Source organism: Schistocerca cancellata, chromosome 9, assembly GCF_023864275.1.
Source record: "Schistocerca cancellata isolate TAMUIC-IGC-003103 chromosome 9, iqSchCanc2.1, whole genome shotgun sequence".
Taxonomy (NCBI): domain Eukaryota; kingdom Metazoa; phylum Arthropoda; class Insecta; order Orthoptera; family Acrididae; genus Schistocerca; species Schistocerca cancellata.
The window spans coordinates 197,126,059-197,147,445 of NC_064634.1; the positions used below are offsets into that span (position 1 = coordinate 197,126,059).

Genomic DNA, 21,387 nt, shown 5'->3' on the forward strand with positions numbered 1-21,387 from the left:
CCTTCCTTCCCCGTGAGTAAATATAGACAGGGTATAATCTTTTAACAACATACTGAAGCATCTAGTACAAACGCACAGTTTTATCAATACAAAAATTGGCAGACATTTCGCTCCTCATTCAGGCCAAGATTGATCATAAATATCTTGTAGACAATAACATCTCAAGGAGGAAAATTCTCAGCTCATCGCAAGGTTTTGGAGAGCAGGATCAATGTGCACAATAGCTACAGTAAGCCATGCTTGGCCCACAAATTCATTCCCTCATTTGGACTCTGATGGTTTGCTGTATGACATTATTGCTATAGACAACTTTTTGAGGTGTTGATCACCAGGTGTAAGTATCTGTATTTGTTGCCAGTTCAGTGACTTGTGTCGATGAAATGATTAGGTCAACACACATCCAGTCCCCAAGCTAAGAAAAATTTTGGTCTGGCCCGAATCAAACCTGGACAGCATGTTCTAGGGACAGCGATGCTAACTGCTACACCACCGGCTGTGGACATGATTTGTCTGCCAGTGCTTGTTTGCTGGTGAAATGTCAATAACTGATAGAATCTCCAGGCTGTATTGGTAAGCAGTGTTGGTTGTTTATGCCAAAAATGTGTTTTTTTAGCATTGTACACAGCACATCAAACTACAGAGGACAATGTTTTTGAGTATGCCCTTTTTTCCTTAAAATGCAGTTTTGAGTCTGCAAAATACCTGCTTCTTACTGTCATATCCTCTTCCTGATACTCAGTTTTCCAGTCTTGAAATTCCTTGAATATAGAAAGAGATGAAGGTTGGAGGGTGTGCAAATGTGGTGGAAAGGGCCATTTTCCAGTAATTCATACTTCTAATCTTCAGTTAATTTTTCTGATAAGTTTTTTGGCTTTAAAAAACCAGGCCTCTTCAGTTTCAACACGTTGGGCTTGGATTACTGTGTAAAGTTAACATGTTACTACTTCACCAACTGCAATAAAAGCAATCTGAACTATCTGCTGATGTGAAAGAAAATAATGGAAAATGAAAGGGGTCACGAAGTACCACACACTGCATTAATTTCTGGTGCGAAGTGATGAACTTATGCTTCACCCAAACTAAAATCAGTACACAAATTTGAATTCTTTTTAAATGTGTTGAAATGATGCTGACACGCTGTTACAAATTTGCTCTTGGCCAGTGTTGAATAAAACTGAGCTACTGATCTTAAACAACCCTTTTTCATTGTTAATTGTTCATCTACAACACACTCCTGATATAATAGTCCGCATTCCTATACCTCAAATTTTCTCTTTTAATAAATATTTTCTTAGTTATGTTGTAGATATTTTGGGATATCCTTTACTTTGATCATCTTAAAGCCATATTGGAGTAAACTTTTTCTCTGTTGTTGAAAATGTAGCAGACATCTTGTAAATCACCCAAAACATATAATTTTTTAATGTGTTGATATTCCATTGTTTCCATTTGAGATGCAGATAACATAAAGGTGTATAAACTAAAGTGCTTGACAATAAAGTGGACATGTTACTTAAATCACTGCACAGCATATATTAACCCAAAAAACACAAATTTTCACATTTTCTTTTGTTGTAGTGACTTAAGAGTACATATTTACATTTGCCATATGCTTTTTATGGATATCAGCACACTCTTAGTTTAACTTATCAGCCCACCTCACATCAGGTTGAAAGTGTGGCATCGTAACATACAGCTTTAATTTTTACTACAGAATCACTACGTTTGTCAGACACTAAATGTTACTTACCCTTGTGGTCATTTCATCAGATGGCATTGTTAAAACTTGGCAAAATATGCTGTTGCAGTGTCCCAAGTACAGGCTGTTGACATCACTAGTAGCTAGAATCAAGTGACCCCCACCAGAACAGTAATTTCAGCTTTGTCATGTAACATGATGCCTTAAATGCATGGCAATATTTATTGCCTTAAGAAAAACTGTAAATTTTGAGAAATGTAATATACTTTGTAATTATTGTAAGTCCATGTGAAATTGTCAGACATACAGCAGAAAATGTATTTATATTCCCCCCTCCCCCTTTTCCTCGCATTAAGTGTATGCTGTGTTTTACAATCTAGCCATGCAGTTTTTGTATTTGTAGTCAATTTAGTAAATCCTTGCTGATGAAACTATAGAACGGGTTTTACACACACACACACACACACACACACACACACACACACACACACACACACACACACACACACACACACACACACACGGGCTGTGTGAGATAGTAGGATAGAGGTGGGGAAAGACGTCATGTTGCCTATGAGTGTGCAGGAATGTGGTGCGGACAGGATGGGGTGCTAGGGCCAGAATCAAGAGGCTGTGCCGGCAGAACAGGGAGCAGAAAAGGGAGTGGGAGAGGAGAGAAGGGGAAAAATGCAGGTGTGTTTGTGGAATAGAAGGCTGTGTAGTGCTGGAATGAGAGAAGGGAAGGCTATAGATATTTGGAGGACGACGACTGCAGAGGTTGAGTCAGGGGAACGAAGGATAAATGTTGAGTAGCAATAGATCCTTTTCATAATATTGTTATTTTACATCCTGGACTTTCCATCAATCAGTATTGTCTCCAGAATGAGATTTTCACTCTGCAGCGGAGTGTGCGCTCATATGAAACTTCCTGGCAGATTAAAACTGTGTGCTGGACCGAGACTCGAACTTGGGACCTTTGCCTTTTGCGGGCAAGAGCTCTACCAACTGAGTTATCCAAGCACAACTCGTGCCCACAACTCACCTAGAGCGCCGCACACTCCACTGCAGAGTGAAAATCTCATTCTGGAAACATCCCCCAGGCTGTGGCTATGCCATGTTTTCACAATATCCTTTCTTTCAGGAGTTCTAGTTCTGCAAGGTTCGCAGGAGAGCTTCTGTAAAGTTTGGAAGGTAGGAGACGAGATACTGGCAGAAGTAAAGTTGTGAGGACAGGGCATGAGTCTTGCTTGGGTAGCTCAGGTGGTAGAACACTTGCCGCTAAAGGCAAAGGTCCTGAGTGCGAGTCTCGGTCCGGCACACAGTTTTAATCTGCCAGGAAGTTTCATTCAAGTTTCATTCAGTATTGTGTTAGTGGTACTGGCCTGTTATATGCTATCTATCAGTGTGATCCCTTTATTTATTTATTTTTATTATTTCCCTACATGACTTTCTGACTAACTTCTGCTTGTAAAAAGATTGTCTCTGTGTTAAAATGCAGTCACCCTACTCCTCTTCCCCACCACCCTTTCTCTTGCTACATATTAAGTAGATGAAGGAGAAGCTTCAGTTTCCACTAGCTCTTGCCCCACACTTGCTTCCATTACTGCACCATGACCTTAATTTCACTGATCCTGCCCTCACAAACATCTTGTCAATCTCTCTCCCTATGTCTTACCTTTCACTCTCAATTCGCTCCTCCACATCACCGTGTGCTGCACGAACCCACCTGCATGCGGCCACATATCTATCACATGCACTTGCTGCCTGTCCCTCCCAACTATTGACCATCCATCCCCAAGCCCTTCATCAGGCCTGTCACCCATCTCCCACGCCACCTGATACCTCTAGTTTTTAAATTATGTATACCTCAATTAATACCTGTTCTGCTAAAGAGCACAGCTGCTAATTTAATTAGCTGCAAATAATAGTTTCAGCTGAACAATAAAACATTGGTAAACTTGAAGGTCCCTTCCTTGGCTGGTTATTTTAGACACACAATTTTTTTTTATATTTGCTGGGTAAAGCTTTGATTATTGCATTGCCTATGCTGAAATCTGTACCACAGGAACACCACTGTAGCAAGATAGTCAAATGTGATATTGTAAGATGCAAAACCATTAATAATGAACTCAAGAGGTTACAAGTTCCAAGTTTTGATAATGTGCATAGAACGTGAATGAAATTATATTCTTAATAGTACAACAGATCAGTAATTGTGAACTAGGACAATGTTGAAAAAGAAAATAATCAAAATCTAATCACCTTCTTTCTCAGCTCACATATATTACAGCAAAAGACTCAAACTTCTTGCTTCCATCATCCCTTTAAAGTTGACATGGATTAAGGAATGACTGATATTGTCACGCCCTCAAGAATTCTTGTGACCAGTTCTTAAAAGGTAGTCATTGGTATCGGTAGATGCAGTCTTTCATAAAACCTCCCCCAATAGTCCATTTGATGATAAACCGGGCAATATGAAATGCCACTGTTGGTGAACCACCATGCCAACCCCACCTGCACCCAAACACTTAAATCTTACCTAACTCCTAGAGTGAAATGCAGCAAATACCATTGTTTGAATGTCATCCTTTGGTATACATGGAGACTAGTCTTGGAATAGTATGGACAAATATGCTTGCAAAAATTATAAATAATTGAGCATTTAATTGGTGAGGTGGAATGAGAGGCTCAGTAGAGTTCTTACTGTCAATTATGCCCAGACATTCAACTTAAACCTTTCCTGGTAACCATTTTCTTGACTGTAATGGGATTCTCATAAGCCCATTGATTACAGTTCTGGACATTAAATACTGATACCTAGTGAAATTAGCCTCACTGTTACACAGGACGAAGTAAAGAAGGATGGAAAATAGTCAATCATATTCAGTGTTTTTAGATTGGTGGATTTTAGTGCATATTTTTCACTCTTTGTAAAGTTTTCCTTAAACAATCGACATGTGAAAAAATGTTTGTGACTGGTAAAGTAATCTCTTATGTGGCAGGGGAAATGGAAAAATTAGAAAATGTGATTGAGAACTTTTTCATCCTCATGTACCAGAGATTGATTCTCGATCTCCCTACTGGGAATCTCATCTAAGTGACGCGAAGTTACTGGAAAAAGTGTAGACGTTTGACTAATCTCAAGATAAGTTAGAAATTTTCTAGTTCTTCGGGTTTCAGTACTTCTACTTTGAAGCACAGTGAACTATGTAAACTGAAACTGAGTTCTTCAAAACTAAATTTGTCTTCAGATCATCCTGGATGTAGCAGTGATGACATAATTTCATCTCCTAGAGTTACATCATCAATTCAGTTTTATTATGCTCGATAATCTGCTTAAAAGACATAATCAATCTGGCATTTGAAAATGCCTTTTAGGTTTTGTTTTCCTGGAAGTTTCCTTCAGAGTTCACTTTTTCAATGGACTCACCTACAGACTTGCTTCATTAGTAAAGCCACTCCTAGTTAAATGGGTCATTGGACAATGCCCAGCTTTCGCGTTCGAAGCTATTGAGGATAAGGTGTGATGGATCCATTGTTAACAAAACTGTGATTCATCTTGGAAATGATTCTCTGTTCCTGTTGGAAAGAAAACAGTTGATATTCACCCATGTAATATACTCTTTATCCATAATGCATTTAAAAAGGATTGCAAGTCTGTTGAAAATGCTTCAGACGTGGTCTTGTTTCTATTTTTTTTCATTCTTCCTATCTTTTACTGGCCAGACATCTTGTTGGGAAGATGATGATAAAATGGCGCACTCGAGGACAAGGACATCAAAAGACTTCGCCAACGGTCGGCGATAGCTCCGAGGATATATGGTCTCCCAAAAATGCACAAAGAAGGGATGCGACCCATAGTCAGCAACATAGGGGCACCGACGTGTCTTTCGGCACAGCACTTAGCGGGCGTGCTAAGACCTTATGTGGGGAAATGTGCGCACCATATCCGGAACTCGACGGACTTCATTGGCCGCCTGAAGGAGATGACAGTACAAGAATTCGACATGATGGTCAGCTTCGATGTCGTCTCATTATTCACACGTGTCCCGCTGGCAGATTCTCTCCATTTAATCAGTGAGAAATTCAAGCCTGAACTGACACAACTGTTCAGGCACGTGTTAACATCTACGTACTTCATCTTCAATGGTCAATACTACGAGCAGACCGACGGAGTAGCCATGGGGAGCCCTCTCTCCCCAGTGGTGGCCACCCTGTTCGTTGATTGTTTCGAAGAGGAAGCACTGGAAGCCGCCGAACTGAAACCTGTATGCTTCTTTCGCTACGTGGACGACATGTTTGTCATCAGGCCACATGGACAGGAACAGCTACAGATTTTTCTACAACATCTAAATTCATAGGTTAGAAAATTTAAAAAGGGAAATGGATAGGTTAAAGTTAGATATAGTGGGAATTAGTGAAGTTCGGTGGCAGGAGGAACAAGACTTTTGGTCAGGTGATTACAGGGTTATAAATACAAAATCAAATAGGGGTAATGCAGGAGTAGGTTTAATAATGAATAAAAAAATAGGAGTGCGGGTTAGCTACTACAAACAGCATAGTGAACGCATTATTGTGGCCAAGATAGACACAAAGCCCATGCCTACTACAGTAGTACAAGTTTATATGCCAACTACCTCTGCAGATGATGAAGAAATAGATGAAATGTATGACGAGATAAAAGAAATTATTCAGGTAGTGAAAGGAGACGAAAATTTAATAGTCATGGGTGACTGGAATTCATCAGTAGGAAAAGGGAGAGAAGGAAACATAGTAGGTGAATATGGATTGGGGGGAAGGAATGAAAGAGGAAGCCGCCTTGTAGAATTTTGCACAGAGCATAACTTAATCATAGCCAACACTTGGTTCAAGAATCATAAAAGGAGGTTGTATACCTGGAAGAATCCTGGAGATACTAGTAGGTATCAGATAGATTATATAATGGTAAGACAGAGATTTAGGAACCAGGTATTAAATTGTAAGACATTTCCTGGGGCAGATGTGGATTCTGACCACAATCTATTGGTTATGAACTGCAGATTGAAACTGAAGAAACTGCAAAAAGGTGGGAACTTAAGGAGATGGGACCTGGATAAACTGAAAGAACCAGAGGTTGTAGAGAGTTTCAGGGAGAGCATAAGGGAACAATTGACAGGAATGGGGGAAAGAAATACAGTAGAAGAAGAATGGGTAGCTCTGAGGGATGAAGTAGTGAAGGCAGCAGAGGATCAAGTAGGTAAAAAGACGAGGGCTAATAGAAATCCTTGGGTAACAGAAGAAATATTGAATTTAATTGATGAAAGGAGAAAATACAAAAATGCAGGAAATGAAGCAGGCAAAAAGGAATACAGACGTCTCAAAAATGATATCGACAAGAAGTGCAAAATGGCTAAGCAGGGATGGCTAGAGGACAAATGTAAGGATGTAGAGGCTTGTCTCACTAGGGGTAAGATAGATACTGCCTACAGGAAAATTAAAGAGACCTTTGGAGAGAAGAGAACCACTTGTATGAATATCAAGAGCTCAGATGGCAACCCAATTCTAAGCAAAGAAGGGAAGGCAGAAAGGTGGAAGGAGTATATAGAGGGTTTATACAAGGGCGATGTACTTGAGGACAATATTATGGAAATGGAAGAGGATGTAGATGAAGACGAAATGGGAGATAAGATACTGCGTGAAGAGTTTGACAGAGCACTGAAAGACCTGAGTCGAAACAAGGCCCCGGGAGTAGACAACATTCCATTTGAACTACTGATGGCCTCGGGAGAGCCAGTCATGACAAAACTCTACCATCTAGTGAGCACGATGTATGAGACAGGCGAAATACCCTCAGACTTCAAGAAGAATATAATAATTCCAATCCCAAAGAAAGCAGGTGTTGACAGATGTGAAAATTACCGAACTATCAGTTTAATAAGTCACAGCTGCAAAATACTAACGCGAATTCTTTACAGACGAATGGAAAAACTGGTAGAAGCCAACCTCGGGGAAGATCAGTTTGGATTCCGTAGAAATGTTGGAACACGTGAGGCAATACTGACCTTACGACTTATCTTAGAAGAAAGATTAAGGAAAGGCAAACCTACGTTTCTAGCATTTGTAGACTTAGAGAAAGCTTTTGACAATGTTAACTGGAATACTCTCTTTCAAATTCTGAAGGTGGCAGGGGTAAAATACAGGGAGCGAAAGGCTATTTACAGTTTGTACAGAAACCAGGTGGCAGTTATAAGAGTCGAGGGGCATGAAAGGGAAGCAGTGGTTGGGAAAGGAGTAAGACAGGGTTGTAGCCTCTCCCCGATGTTATTCAATCTGTATATTGAGCAAGCAGTAAAGGAAACAAAAGAAAAATTCGGAGTAGGTATTAAAATTCATGGAGAAGAAGTAAAAACTTTGAGGTTCGCCGATGACATTGTAATTCTGTCAGAGACAGCAAAGGACTTGGAAGAGCAGTTGAACGGAATGGACAGTGTCTTGAAAGGAGGATATAAGATGAACATCAACAAAAGCAAAACGAGGATAATGGAATGTAGTCAAATTAAGTCAGGTGATGCTGAGGGAATTAGATTAGGAAATGAGACACTTAAAGTAGTAAAGGAGTTTTGCTATTTAGGGAGTAAAATAACCGATGATGGTCGAAGTAGAGAGGATATAAAATGTAGACTGGCAATGGCAAGGAAAGCGTTTCTCAAGAAGAGGAATTTGTTAACATCGAGTATAGATTTAAGTGTCAGGAAGTCGTTTCTGAAAGTATTTGTATGGAGTGTAGCCATGTATGGAAGTGAAACATGGACGATAACTAGTTTGGACAAGAAGAGAATAGAAGCTTTCGAAATGTGGTGCTACAGAAGAATGCTGAAGATAAGGTGGGTAGATCACGTAACTAATGAGGAGGTATTGAATAGGATTGGGGAGAAGAGAAGTTTGTGGCACAACTTGACTAGAAGAAGGGATCGGTTGGTAGGACATGTTTTGAGGCATCAAGGGATCACAAATTTAGCATTGGAGGGCAGTGTGGAAGGTAAAAATCGTAGAGGGAGACCAAGAGATGAATACACTAAGCAGATTCAGAAGGATGTAGGTTGCAGTAGATACTGGGAGATGAAGAAGCTTGCACAGGATAGAGTAGCATGGAGAGCTGCATCAAACCAGTCTCAGGACTGAAGACCACAACAACAACATCTAAATTCAGTCCACAGTAACATTTGGTTCACCATGGAGACTGAGAAAGATGGAAAACTACCCTTTCTTGATGTCCTAGTGGAACGTAGGTCTGATGGCTCACTGGGTCACAGTGTGTACCGCAAGCCTACACACACTGACCTACATGCCTACATGCCACCATCCGGCGCAGCTTAATGGAATGCTCAACACCTTGGTACATAGAGCACACTCGATCTCTGATGAACAGAACTTGCCAACGGAACTCAAACACTTGGAGACCATGTTCCGCAAGAATGGGTATGGCAACCGCCAAATCCAAAGGGCCTTCCGACAACAGAAGTGCAGCGAGAACCAAGCTGAACAACAACCCGAAGAAGAGAAGCAAGCTCTGGCCTTTCTGCCATTTGCTGGCAATGTGTCATCAAAAATAGGGGGACTGTTAAGGCAACACAAGATTGACACAGTCTTCCGACCACCAGCAAAGATTCGTGACCTACTAGGAATGGCAAAAGATGACATAGGCCTTAAGAAAGCGGGCGTATACAAAATCCCGTGTGGCTGTGGCAAATCCTACATCGGCCAAACAGTTCGCAAGGTCGAGGACCGATGCAAGGAACATGAATGTCACACCCGCTTACACCACCCCAACCATTTGACCCTAGCAGGACACTGCATTGAAACCGGACACACAGCAAAATTCGAAGAAGCAAAAATCCTGACAGCCACAAGTGCCTACTGGGACAGAATCTACAAGGAGGCCATAGAAATTCGCGTAACAGATAACCTCATCAACAGGGACACCGGGTTTCAACTTAGCAAGACCTGGAAACCATTATTAAACACCATCAAAGAGCAACGGTGCGAGCGGACGCAAGATCCTTCCACCACGGCAGATGGAGATGAACTGCGCCTACCACCTGGCATGGCTGCAGCTACCCTCACCCTTCCCGCCACGCGGCGCCCTGCCGGCCGGGGTACGACCCGGGACCCAGCGGATATAAATACCATGGACACAGCGCAGACAGATCATTCCATAAACACCACCTGATGATGGCGGAACGGTTATTTGCTGAAATATCGTGGAACTTCGACGATCGGATCCGGCTGGACACCCGAAAACCTTGGATACAGCACATTCGCCGGGAAAGCCTTAGATCACATATATGATTTTAAAAAAATACAATAAAATTTTAACCCTCTTGGCCATTGGTTTATGAAAGATTCTTTCTCTAGATGGCTCACATTAGAAGCAGATGTTGAAGAAGCACTTTCTTCGGTTCAAACCCCAGCATAAAAAGCAAGTTAATGAATTCTGTTAAATACAATAATATTGTTAAACTAGTAACACAAAACTAACAAAGCAGAAATTACATTTGCTTGTGCAAATGCTCATACATGTTTAAGATTTAATGCTTTCTTTCTGAAAGGAGATGCTTAAGTGTATCTAATTTGTCATGAGCTCACAAACCTCTTCAGAACATTAAGCAATTAATTTTGCGTTAGCGATGCTTCATTGTTTGCATGCATTTTGTGATAAGTATTGCTTGCCATTTTGACGCTAGAGAAAGTGGATATCTTAAGACGTTAAATGCACAAGAAAGATGGTATATGTCCACACAAGCCACATGTACATACATTTTGGAAAAGTCTTTGTTGGATAAATCTGTCTTGTGGTATATTCTGTCTTTGCATCCTAAAAAACTGTGAAGGCTGTCTTGCACTTTTGCATGGCATTGCAGATGGAGAATAGGGGAACATTTTGGGAGGAGACATGCAAAAAATTGTGAAAGAGCATTGGATATGAATTTGACTGAAAGGGGTGCTGTGGTGAATGTGTTTGAGGGGATAGATCACTTTGTAATTATCATTGAGGAACTTATTTAGTTGGCCCACACAGCTATGTCACTGCCACCATTGATGCGGTGGTTCACTCGGTCACCACTGGCATCGTTACTGCCACAGAGTCTGCCGTTCCCCGTTCTTCTGGGTTCCCTCGGCGGAGGACTGTGCCTTGGTGGTTGCCTGCGATCGCCGAGGTGATTAAAGATCGCAGGCGGGCACTCCAGTGTCACAAGCGGCATTCCTCATTAGAAAACCTCATCGCCTTTAAACGGCTACGTGCACGGGCTTGCCGCATCATTCGCCAACACAAGCAGGAGTGCTGGGAACGGTATGTCTCCACCATTGGCCTCCATTTCTCTCCATTGGGCCAAGATTAGGCGCCTTTATGGCTATCAGGCCCCTGTCAGCGTCCCTGCCCTCTCACTGAATGGAACAGTTTGTACTGACTCGGACATAATTGCAAACCGCTTAGCGGACCATTTTGCTCTCGGTTCCGCTTCTGTGAATTACCCACTGGCCTTCCGCTCCATTAAAGAGCGGTTGGAACGTCATAGCCTTTCATTTCACACCCGCCATCCTGAATCCTACAATGTTCCATTCAGTGAGAGGGAATTCCACAGTTCCCTAGCCGCTTGCCCTGATACGGCTCCCGGTCCAGATCGCATCCACTGTCAGATGCTGAAACACCTCTCAATGGACTGCCAGCGACGCTTCCTGGACCTTTACAACCGTATCTGGGTCGAGGGTGAGTTTCCTTCGCAATGGCGGGAAAGCATTGTTATCCCCATTTTGGAACCTGGCAAGAATGCATTGGATGTGGACAGCTACCGCCCCATTAGCCTCACCAATGTTCTTTGCAAGGCGCTCGAACGCATGATGAGCCAGCAGTTGAGTTGGGTACTGGAGTCTCTGGGCCTTCTGGCTCCGTCTCAGGGTGGGTTCCGTAAAGGCCGCTCTGCTACCGACAATCTGGTGAGCCTGGAGTCAGCCATCTGTACGGCCTTTGCCCGCCGTCAGCACCTCGTCGCTGTCTCTTTTGATATGCGGAAGGCGTACGATACAACATGGCGCCATCACATCCTCTCTATGCTTCATGGTTGGGGTCTTCGGGGTCCGCTGCTGATTTTCATACGAAATTTTCTGTCGCATTGTACCTTCCGCGTGCAAGTCGCGGCCTCCCATAGTTCCCCCCAGAGTTCAGGAGAACGGGATACCGCAGGGGTCTGTCTTAAGTGTCTGCCTGTTTTTAATAGCAATTAACGGGCTTGCTGCATTGGTGAGAACGGCTGTCTCAGCTTCCTTGTATGCTGACAACTTCTGCCTCTACTATAGCTCCATTGGCATTGCAGCTGCTGAACGTCAGCTGCAGGGTGCTATCCACAAGGCGCAGTCTTGGGCTGTAGCGCATGGCTTCCAGTTTTCGGCTGCCAAGATCTGCGTTATGCATTTCTGCCGGTGACGCATCGTTCACCCTGAGCCGCAGCTTTATCTTGACAGCAAACCTCTTGCTGTGGTGGAAACACATTGGTTTCTGGATATGGTTTTTGATGCCCGGTTGACTTGGCTCCCACATATTCCGCAGCCTAAACAGATGTGTTGGCGGCATCTTAATGCTCTACGATGCTTGAGCCACACCAGTTGGGGCTCCAACTGATCTACCCTCTTACGGCTCTACCGGGCATTAATCCAGTCCCATCTGGATTATGGGAGCTTGGCTTATGGTTCAGCATCCCCTTCTGCGTTGCGGGTGCTGGACCCAATCCTTCACAGTGGGGTCTGACTTGCCTCTGAAGCTTTCCGGATCAGTCCTGTGGACAGCATACTTGTGGAGGCAGGTGTCCCTCCAATGCGGTTACGGTGCCAACGTTTACTGGCCGCCTATGCTGCACATGTTTGTAGCTCGCCCAGGCATCCTAATTATCGTCTTCTGTTCCCTCAGTCGGTCGTCCATCTCCCAGAACGTCGACCCTGGTCGGGTTGTACGATTGCGGTTCGCGTCAGATAGCTTCTCTCTGGTCTTGGGGTTTTCCCTCTTCCAACTCCTTTCTGGGACCCTCTGCGTACACCGCCATGGTGTGTGCCCCGCCCTTGCCTTTGGCTCGAACTGGCACAGGGCCCGAAGGACTCAGTCCCTCTGGAGGCCTTCCACCGCCGCTTTCTTTCCATCCTTGCCACGTATCAGGGCTCTGGCGTTGTTTACACTGACGGTTCGATGGTAGCTGGTCGTGTCGGTTATGCTCTCACTCTAGGGGACCATTACGAACAACGTTAATTGCCGGCTGGCTGCAGCGTTTTCACTGCTGAGCTGGTTGCCATCTTTCGTGCCCTAGAGTATATCCGCTCCTGCTCAGGTCAGTCCTTCGTTATATGTAGCGACTCCCTGAGCAGTCTACGAGCTATCGACCAGTGTATCCCTCACTCTCGTCTGGTGATGGCTATTCAAGAGTCCCTCCATATTCTTGCCCGTTGCGGTCGCTCTGTGGTCTTTGTGTGGACCCCAGGCCATGTTGGGATACCAGGCAATGAACAAGTTGACCGCTTGGCCAAACAGGCCACCAATGAACCAACTCTGGACATTGGCCTTCCGCAGACTGACTTGCGAGCAGTCATACGCCGCAAAGTTTTCGCATTTTGGGAAGGGGGCTTTTATCACTTAATCTGAGTGTTTCATTTTTTTGTTATGAGTCTGGCCTTTGGCCTACGAATTTAGACTGAGTTTTTAGTGTGTTTCTCAGTGGTTGGCTTTTCGTTTTTTGTCTCTATGGTCGGCCAACCACTGTCACACTCTGTGTGATTTTAATTCCTTTTGTCTGGTCTCTGTCTGTCTTTCTTGTCCTGTGTCATCTGTCATATTTTCCATTGTTTGTTTTTATTCTTTGTGGGTGTTTGAAATTTTCGAAAAAGGGACCGATGACCATAGTAGTCTGGTCCCTTTAATCCCACAAACCAACCCACCAACAGCTATGTCACATGCAAGCAGCACTGTGAAGAGTAGCTGCGGAAAAGAAAAAAAATCGTTGCAAGTAAGTGTGAAGAAGTTTAAAAAGGAAAAAGTAAACATTAAACACAGTGCATAGGCACTGATACCAATAAATTGGGAAGAAGATAAGATTGACTGTCGACGTATTACTATATGATGCAAACAAGTACTTAAAAGAAGCAATAAAAAAAGGACTTGGTGGGACTTAGTGTGGCACAACCAATGTTGGAGAGTGCTATGAAGTTAGGGAACAAGAGAATTAAAGATAAACAAAAGGTGCAGAAAACTTCTGATTTGTGGAAAAAAGTGTTATAAGCTTTTTCTCTCTCAAAGAAGCAGAAACATAGCAAGACTTGATGCCCTTATTTGACAAAGAAACCTAGATGGATTTACACATTACATTTAAAATTTAAACGCTGTAAACATTTTGTTTACATTACTCTGAAAATGGTTCTGTACAGTTGCATGTCTAAGCTTTTTCTAATTTGCGGTATTTTCATGCTGAATAGGAGCAGGTCAGTATTGTAATAAAGTGCAATGATTTTCCTTATTGTATTGAGTTTTGTTATAGATTTGTCTTTATTACAATTAAAACCATAACTGGGTGGGATTTGGCTGTCTCTTGGGATGGTGAAGGCCAGAGTAAAAGCAAAATGCTTTTGAATGTTCTTTCCAAGAGAGAAATTTGAATAAGTATTTAATCTTTCTTTATGTCAAAATCTGTAAAGTCAGCCTTTGTAGTTCAAATGGTCAGTAATTTTAGTCTTGTTTGGTTGACATACATGAGTAGGGAAAGTTGGCACTGGTGGGGTGATAGTGGAGCCTTAAAGGCCAGGCACAAAAATTTGCTTGTCTTGGGTAAATTTCTACTTTTGAAGTATGGACCTACAACTGTCAGTAAAACAAACCTAAGACAGAACTGAACAGTACTAAATAAATTGTTTTCACCACCGTGCAGATACAGCTACAAAGGTATTTGGGACTGAGTATTGAACTGAAATGCAGTTACCCTGTAATGGGCCAATGGAGGCCACAGGTTCCATATACGAAAATACTCAGAAAATATCTTGCATAATCCATGAACCACGGACCTTGCCGTTGGTGGGAAGGCTTGCGGGACTCAGCAATACAGATAGCCATACTATAGGTGCAACCACAATGGAGGGTACCTGTTGAGAGGCCAGACAAACATGTGGTTCCTGAAGAGGGGCAGCAGCCTTTTCAGAAGTTTCAGGGGCAACAATGTGGATAATTGACTGATCTTGCCTTGTAACATTAACCAAAAACAGCCTTGCTGTACTGGTACTGTGAAAAGCTGAAAGCAAGGGGAAACTACAGCCATAATTTTTCCCGAGAGCATGCAGTTTCACTGTATGGTTAAATGATGATGGCATCCTCTTGGGTAAAATATTCCGGAGGTAAAATAGTCCCCCATTCTTATCTCCGGGTGGGGACTACTCAGGAGGACATTGTTATCAGGAGAAAGAAAAGTGGCGTTATACGGATCGGAACGTGGATCGGAGTGTGGAACGTCAGATCCCTTAATTGGGCAGGTGGGTTAGAAAATTTAAAAAGGGAAATGGATAGGTTAAAGTTAGATATAATGGGAAAGTTCGGTGGCAGGAGGAACAAGAATTTTGGTCAGGTGAATACAGGGTTACAAATACAAAATCAAATAGGGGTAATGCAGGAGTAGGTTTAATAATGAATAAAACAGGAGTGTGGATAAGCTACTATGAACAGCATAGTGAACGCATTATTGTAGCCAAGATAGATACAAATCCCACACCTACCACAGTAGTAAATGTTTATATGCCAACTAGCTCTGCAGGTGGTGAAGAAATTGAAGAAATCTATGATGCAATAAAAGAAATATTCAGATAGTGAAGGGAGACGGAGACTGGAATTAGATAGTAGGGAAAGGAAGAGATGGGAAAGTAGTAGGAGAATATGGTCTGCGGTTAAGGAATGAAAGAATTTTGCACATAGCATAACTTAATCATAGGTAACCTTTGGTTCAAGAATCATGAAAGAAGGTTGTATAGGTGAAAGAGGCCTGTAGACACAGGAAGATTTCAGATAGATTATATAATGGTGAGACAGAGATTCAGGAACCAGGTTTTAAATTGTAAGACATTTCCAGGGGCAGAATTGGACTCGGACCACAGTTTACTGGTTGTGAACTGTAGATTAAAACTGAAGACACTGCAAAAAGATGTCATTTGAAGGAGATAGGACATGGATAAACTGAAGGAACCAGAGGTTGTAGAGAATTTTAGAGAGAGCGTTAGGGAACAATTGACACGAATGGAGTAAAGAAATTCAGTAGAAGAAGAATGGGTAGTTTTGAGAGATGAAATAGTGAAGACAGCAGCAGGTCAAGTAGGTAAAAAGACGAGGGCTAGTAGAAATCCTTGGGTAACAGAATAGATATTGAATTTAACTGATAAAAGGAGAAAATATAAAAATGAAGCAGGCAAAAAGGAATACAAATGTCTCAAAGATGAGATCGACAGGAAGTGCAAAATGGCTAAGCAGGTATGGCTAGAGGACAAATGCAAGGATGTAGAGGAATGTATCACTAGGGGGTAAAATAGATGGATAAGCCTACAAGAAAATTAGAGAGACCTTTGGAGAAAAGAGAATTACCTGTATGAATATCAAGAGCTCATGTGGAAAACCAGTTCTAAGCAGAGAAGGGAAAGCAGAAAGGTGGAAGGAGTATATAGAGGGTCTATACAAGGCTGATGTACTTGAGGGTAATATTATGGAAATGGAAGAGGATGTAGATGAAGATGAAATGGGAGATGTGATACTGTGTGAAGAATGTGACTAGAGTACTGAAAGATCTAAGTCAAAACAAGGCCCTGGGAGTAGACAAAATTCCATTAGAGCTACTGATAGGCTTGGGACAGCCAACCATGCCAAAACTCTACCATCTGGTTAGCAAGATGTATGAACAGGCGAAATACCCTCAGACTTAAAGAAGAATATAATAATCCCAATCCCAAAGAAAGCAGGTGCTGACAGGTGTGAAAATTACCGAACTATCAGTTTAGTAAGTCACGGCTGCACGAATTATGTACAGACAAATGGAAAAACTGGTAGAAACTGACCTCGGGGCAGATCAGTTTGGATTCCGTAGAAATGTTGGAACACGCGAGGCAGTACTGACCCTACAACTTATCTTAGAAGATAGATTAAGGAAAGGCAAACCTACTTTTGTAGCATTTGTAGACTTAGAGATAGCTTTTGACAATGTTGACTCGAATACTCAACTCTCAAATTCTGAAGGTGACAGGGATCAAATACAGGGATTGAAAGGCTATTTACAATTTGTACAGAAACCAGGTTGCAGTTGTAAAAGTCGAGGGGCATGAAAGGGAAGCAGTGGTTGGGAAGGGAGTGAGACAGGGTTGTAACCTATTCCCAATTTATTCAATCTGTATATTGAGTAAGCAGTGATGGAAACAAAAGACAATTTTGGAGTAGGAATTAAAATCCATGGAGATGAAATAAAAACGTTGAGGTTTGCCGATTACATTGGAATTGCGTCAGAGACAGCAAAGGACCTGGAAGAGCAGTTGAACAGAATGGACAGTGTCTTGAAAGGAGGATATAAGATGAACATCAACAAAAACAAAATTAGGATAATGGAATGTAGTCACATTAAATCAGGTGATGCTGAGGGAATTAGATTAGGAAATGGGACACTTAAAGTAGTAGATGTGTTTTGCTATTTGGGGAGCAAAATAACTGATGATGGTCGAAGTAGAGAGGATATAAAATGTAGACTGGCAACAGCAAGGAAAGTGTTTCTGAAGAAGAGAAATTTGTTAACATTGAGTAGAGATTTAAGTGTCAGGAAGTCTTTTCTGAAAGTATTTGTATGAGTATAGCCATGTAGGGAAGTAAAACATGGACAATAAATAGTTTAGACAAGAAGAGAATAGAAGCTTTCGAAATGTGGTGCTACCAAAGAATACTGAAGATTAGATGGATAGATCACGTAACTAATGATGAGGTACTGAGTAGAATTGGGGAGAAGAGGAAATTGTGACACAACTTGACTAGAAGGAGGGATCGGTTGGTAGGACACATTCTGAGGTACAAGGGATCACCAATTTAGTATTGGAGGGCAGCGTGGAGGATAAAAATCGTAGGGGGAGACCAAGGGATGAATACACTAAGCAGATTCAGAAGGATGTAGGTTGCAGTAGGTACTGGGAGATTAAGAAGCTTGCACAGGATAGAGTTGCATGGAGAGCTGCATCAAACCAGTCTCTGGACTGAAGACCATAACAACAACAACAACAAAACAACAACAACAACCACCACCTTAAATGTTTTTGAAGGTGTTCATGTTCACTCTGTATATGGTATCACTTTTAAGAAATACTTGCAGTTTTGGTGGCAGTGTGCAGTGTTTACCACCAAGGGTGGGGTGGGGTGGGGGGGGGGGGGGGTGAAAGATAGGGCAGATAATTCTTCCTGTAGTGTTACTTCTGAAGTGTGTTAAATTGGCAGAGAAAAAAAAATGTGTGGCAAGCAATTTAAAGAGCTGTTTACAAGAGGCTTAGAAGTGACATGAAAAACTGTCCTTATTTCACAGTTCTGAGAAATAATTTTCTTCCCCTGTTAAGACTTGCACTAGAATATTATATGATAAGACACTGGTGAATGAAATAGGCATAGAAAGTCAATGTTTGATGGCTGGTAGTATTCACACTATGATGTTCAAATAACTTCTTGTGTCTACAGGAAGTTACCTCACGACAGAACTAACAGCTTGCCTCGTCTGCATAGCACTGTGTAGAGAGGAGCAGCAGAGAGCTGGTTTGTTACTGTGCATGGCCTTGCAAGGTGTGTCAGAAGGCTCTGTTGCATGAGCGAAGTAACGAAGGGCTCACACATGTACAGGCAGAGATGGGCTGTGGGAAAAGCCCAAGGCTAGCAAACCTGGCAAGTAGGTGGGGAATGCTGAGATGACCTGGTGACAGTCTTACATTGAAAGCATTGAATATTCATTAAAATAGTCAAATATGTCTACAGCTGAGCTAAGGAGAATATGAAATCTTTGAAATCGATGGAACCCCTAGAAATCAAACTGTCACCACATGTGTATGACATCTTGGTTAGAAGTTATTAAAGTTAAAACGTTGATAACAAAGTAATAACCATTTGTAGACATGTTAATATGTACGACACACTGACAAATTTATGCTGCATGATGAGCAAGCTTATTTGTACAATATGTACAAAACTAAACTGTTAGACAAATTATTTATGATATTTAATTCAGTGGTGATAAAACAAAGAATTCTGCAAAGGCACATTATCAGTTATCTTATTCACATTAATAATGCATTAGGGACTGCAATGTAATAATGTATGCAAATAAAATTTGGGTTTGTATAAATTGAGAAATGTATTTTGGGTCACATAGTGCTGCAACAGCAGGTAAGATACCAATAGGAACTTGACTGTTTTGTGCTTCCTCTCAGTACAAATGCAAAAATAATAAACTGAAAGGCTGAAGCATAGATATTTAGATATGAGACAAGATGTAAATACAGGGCTATTACAAATGATTGAAGCGATTTCAAAAATTCACTGTAGCTCTATTCATTGACATATGGTCACGACACACTACTGATACGTAGAAAAACTCATAAAGTTTTGTTCGGCTGAAGCCGTACTTCAGGTTTCTGCCGCCAGAGCGCTCGAGAGCGCAGTGAGACAAAATGGCGACAGGAGCCAAGAAAGCGTATGTCGTGCTTGAAATGCACTCACATCAGTCAGTCGTAACAGTGCAACGACACTTCAGAACGAAGTTCAACAAAGATCCACCAACTGCTAACTCCATTCGGCGATGGTATGCGCAGTTTAAAGCTTCTGGATGCCTCTGTAAGGGGAAATCAACGGGTCGGCCTGCAGTGAGCAAAGAAACGGTTGAACGCGTGCGGGCAAGTTTCACTCGTAGCTCGCGGAAGTCGACGAATAAAGCAATCAGGGAGCTAAGCGTACCACAGCCGACGGTTTGGAAAATCTTACGGAAAAGGCTAAAGCGGAAGCCTTACCGTTTACAATTGCTACAAGCCCTGACACCCAATGACAAAGTCAAACGCTTTGAATTTTCGGCGCAGTTGCAACAGCTCATGGAAGAGGATTCGTTCTGTGCGAAACTTGTTTTCAGTGATGAAGCAACATTTTTTGTTAATAGTGAAGTGAACAGACACAATGTGCGAATCTGGGCGGTAGAGAATCCTCACGCATTCGTGCAGCAAATTCACAATTCACCAAAAGTTAACGTGTTTTGTGCAATCTCACGGTTTAAAGTTTACGGCCCCTTTTTCTTCTGCTAAAAAAAATGTTACAGGGCACGTGTATCTGGACATGCTGGAAAATTGGCTCATGCCACAACTGGAGACCGACAGCGCCGACTTCATCTTTCAACAGGATGGTGCTCCACCGCACTTCCATCATGATGTTCGGCATTTCTTAAACAGGAGATTGGAAAACCGATGGATCAGTCGTGGTGGAGATCATGATCAGCAATTCATGTCATGGCCTCCACGCTCTCCCGACTTAACCCCATGCGATTTCTTTCTGTGGGTTTATGTGAAAGATTCAGTGTTTAAACCTCCTCTACCAAGAAACGTACCAGAACTGCGAGCTCGCATCAACAATGCTTTCGAACTCATTGATGGGGACATGCTGCGCCGAGTGTGGGAGGAACTTGATTATCGGCTTGATGTCTGCAGAATCACTAAAGGGGCACATATCGAACATTTGTGAATGCCTAAAAAAACTTTTTGAGTTTTTGTATGTGTGTGCAAAGCATTGTGAAAATATCTCAAATAATAAAGTTATTGTAGAGCTGTGAAATCGCTTCAATCATTTGTAATAACCCTGTATGTGTAGAGTTGTGAATATTATATTAAGTATGTACAATGTATATGGATCAATGTAAAGTGTATTGTTTTGGTAAGATTGCCCAGGGGCAGTAGCAATCTTGACTTGGTTGTTCGGTCATGTGACCAGGCTCTAAAATAAGAATTACAGGGGTCTCATGGCCTTTTCTCCATATGATTTCGGTTGGTAAGACTGAGTTGTCGCCAAGCCACAAGCATTTAATTCATTCAGGATAGTTGCGTTACAGGCCTGGCATGACTCAAGGTGACTGCATTGGGGCATCATAGTAACATACGAGTGAGTAGAACTACTAAGTCAAACGATGAAAACTCTTAAGTAGGAATATCAACAATATAGGAAAAACAGATTGTTACTTATCATAAATAAGACATGTCAAGTTGTAGACAGGCACATTTAAGACACTGACATAAAGCTTTTGACCAAAGCCTTCACCAGTAAGGGGAGAGAGAGAGAGAGAGAGAGATCATTCACACGCACACATGACCTCCAACTCCAGCATCTCGGCCTGACATACTGGGTGCCCTGTTGATTGATTTATTTAAATATTTGCAGTAAATCCATTAGAATTGTATGGCCACCTCTTTGTAGGTGTTACTTATTCTTTTGTTTGAAATAAATTTACAAAATGAATTTAAACCAGAGCATTAGACTACATCATTAACCTCTGGCATACGGTACATCATTTCATTTGTTAATTAGGTTTTAAATGATTAAATATATAACTATTTCACTAAACCACATCAGTGCATAATTTTTATGTGCTAAAATA

General features: G+C 42.0%; 1 protein-coding gene across 1 annotated transcript in view; it reads left to right on the forward strand.

The window, feature by feature from the left end:
• The window catches only part of LOC126101062 (interleukin-1 receptor-associated kinase 1-binding protein 1 homolog), a 66,662-nt gene that overhangs the window by 15,432 nt on the left and 29,843 nt on the right, over positions 1 to 21,387 (forward strand). The gene's annotated exons all lie outside the window — the stretch shown is intronic.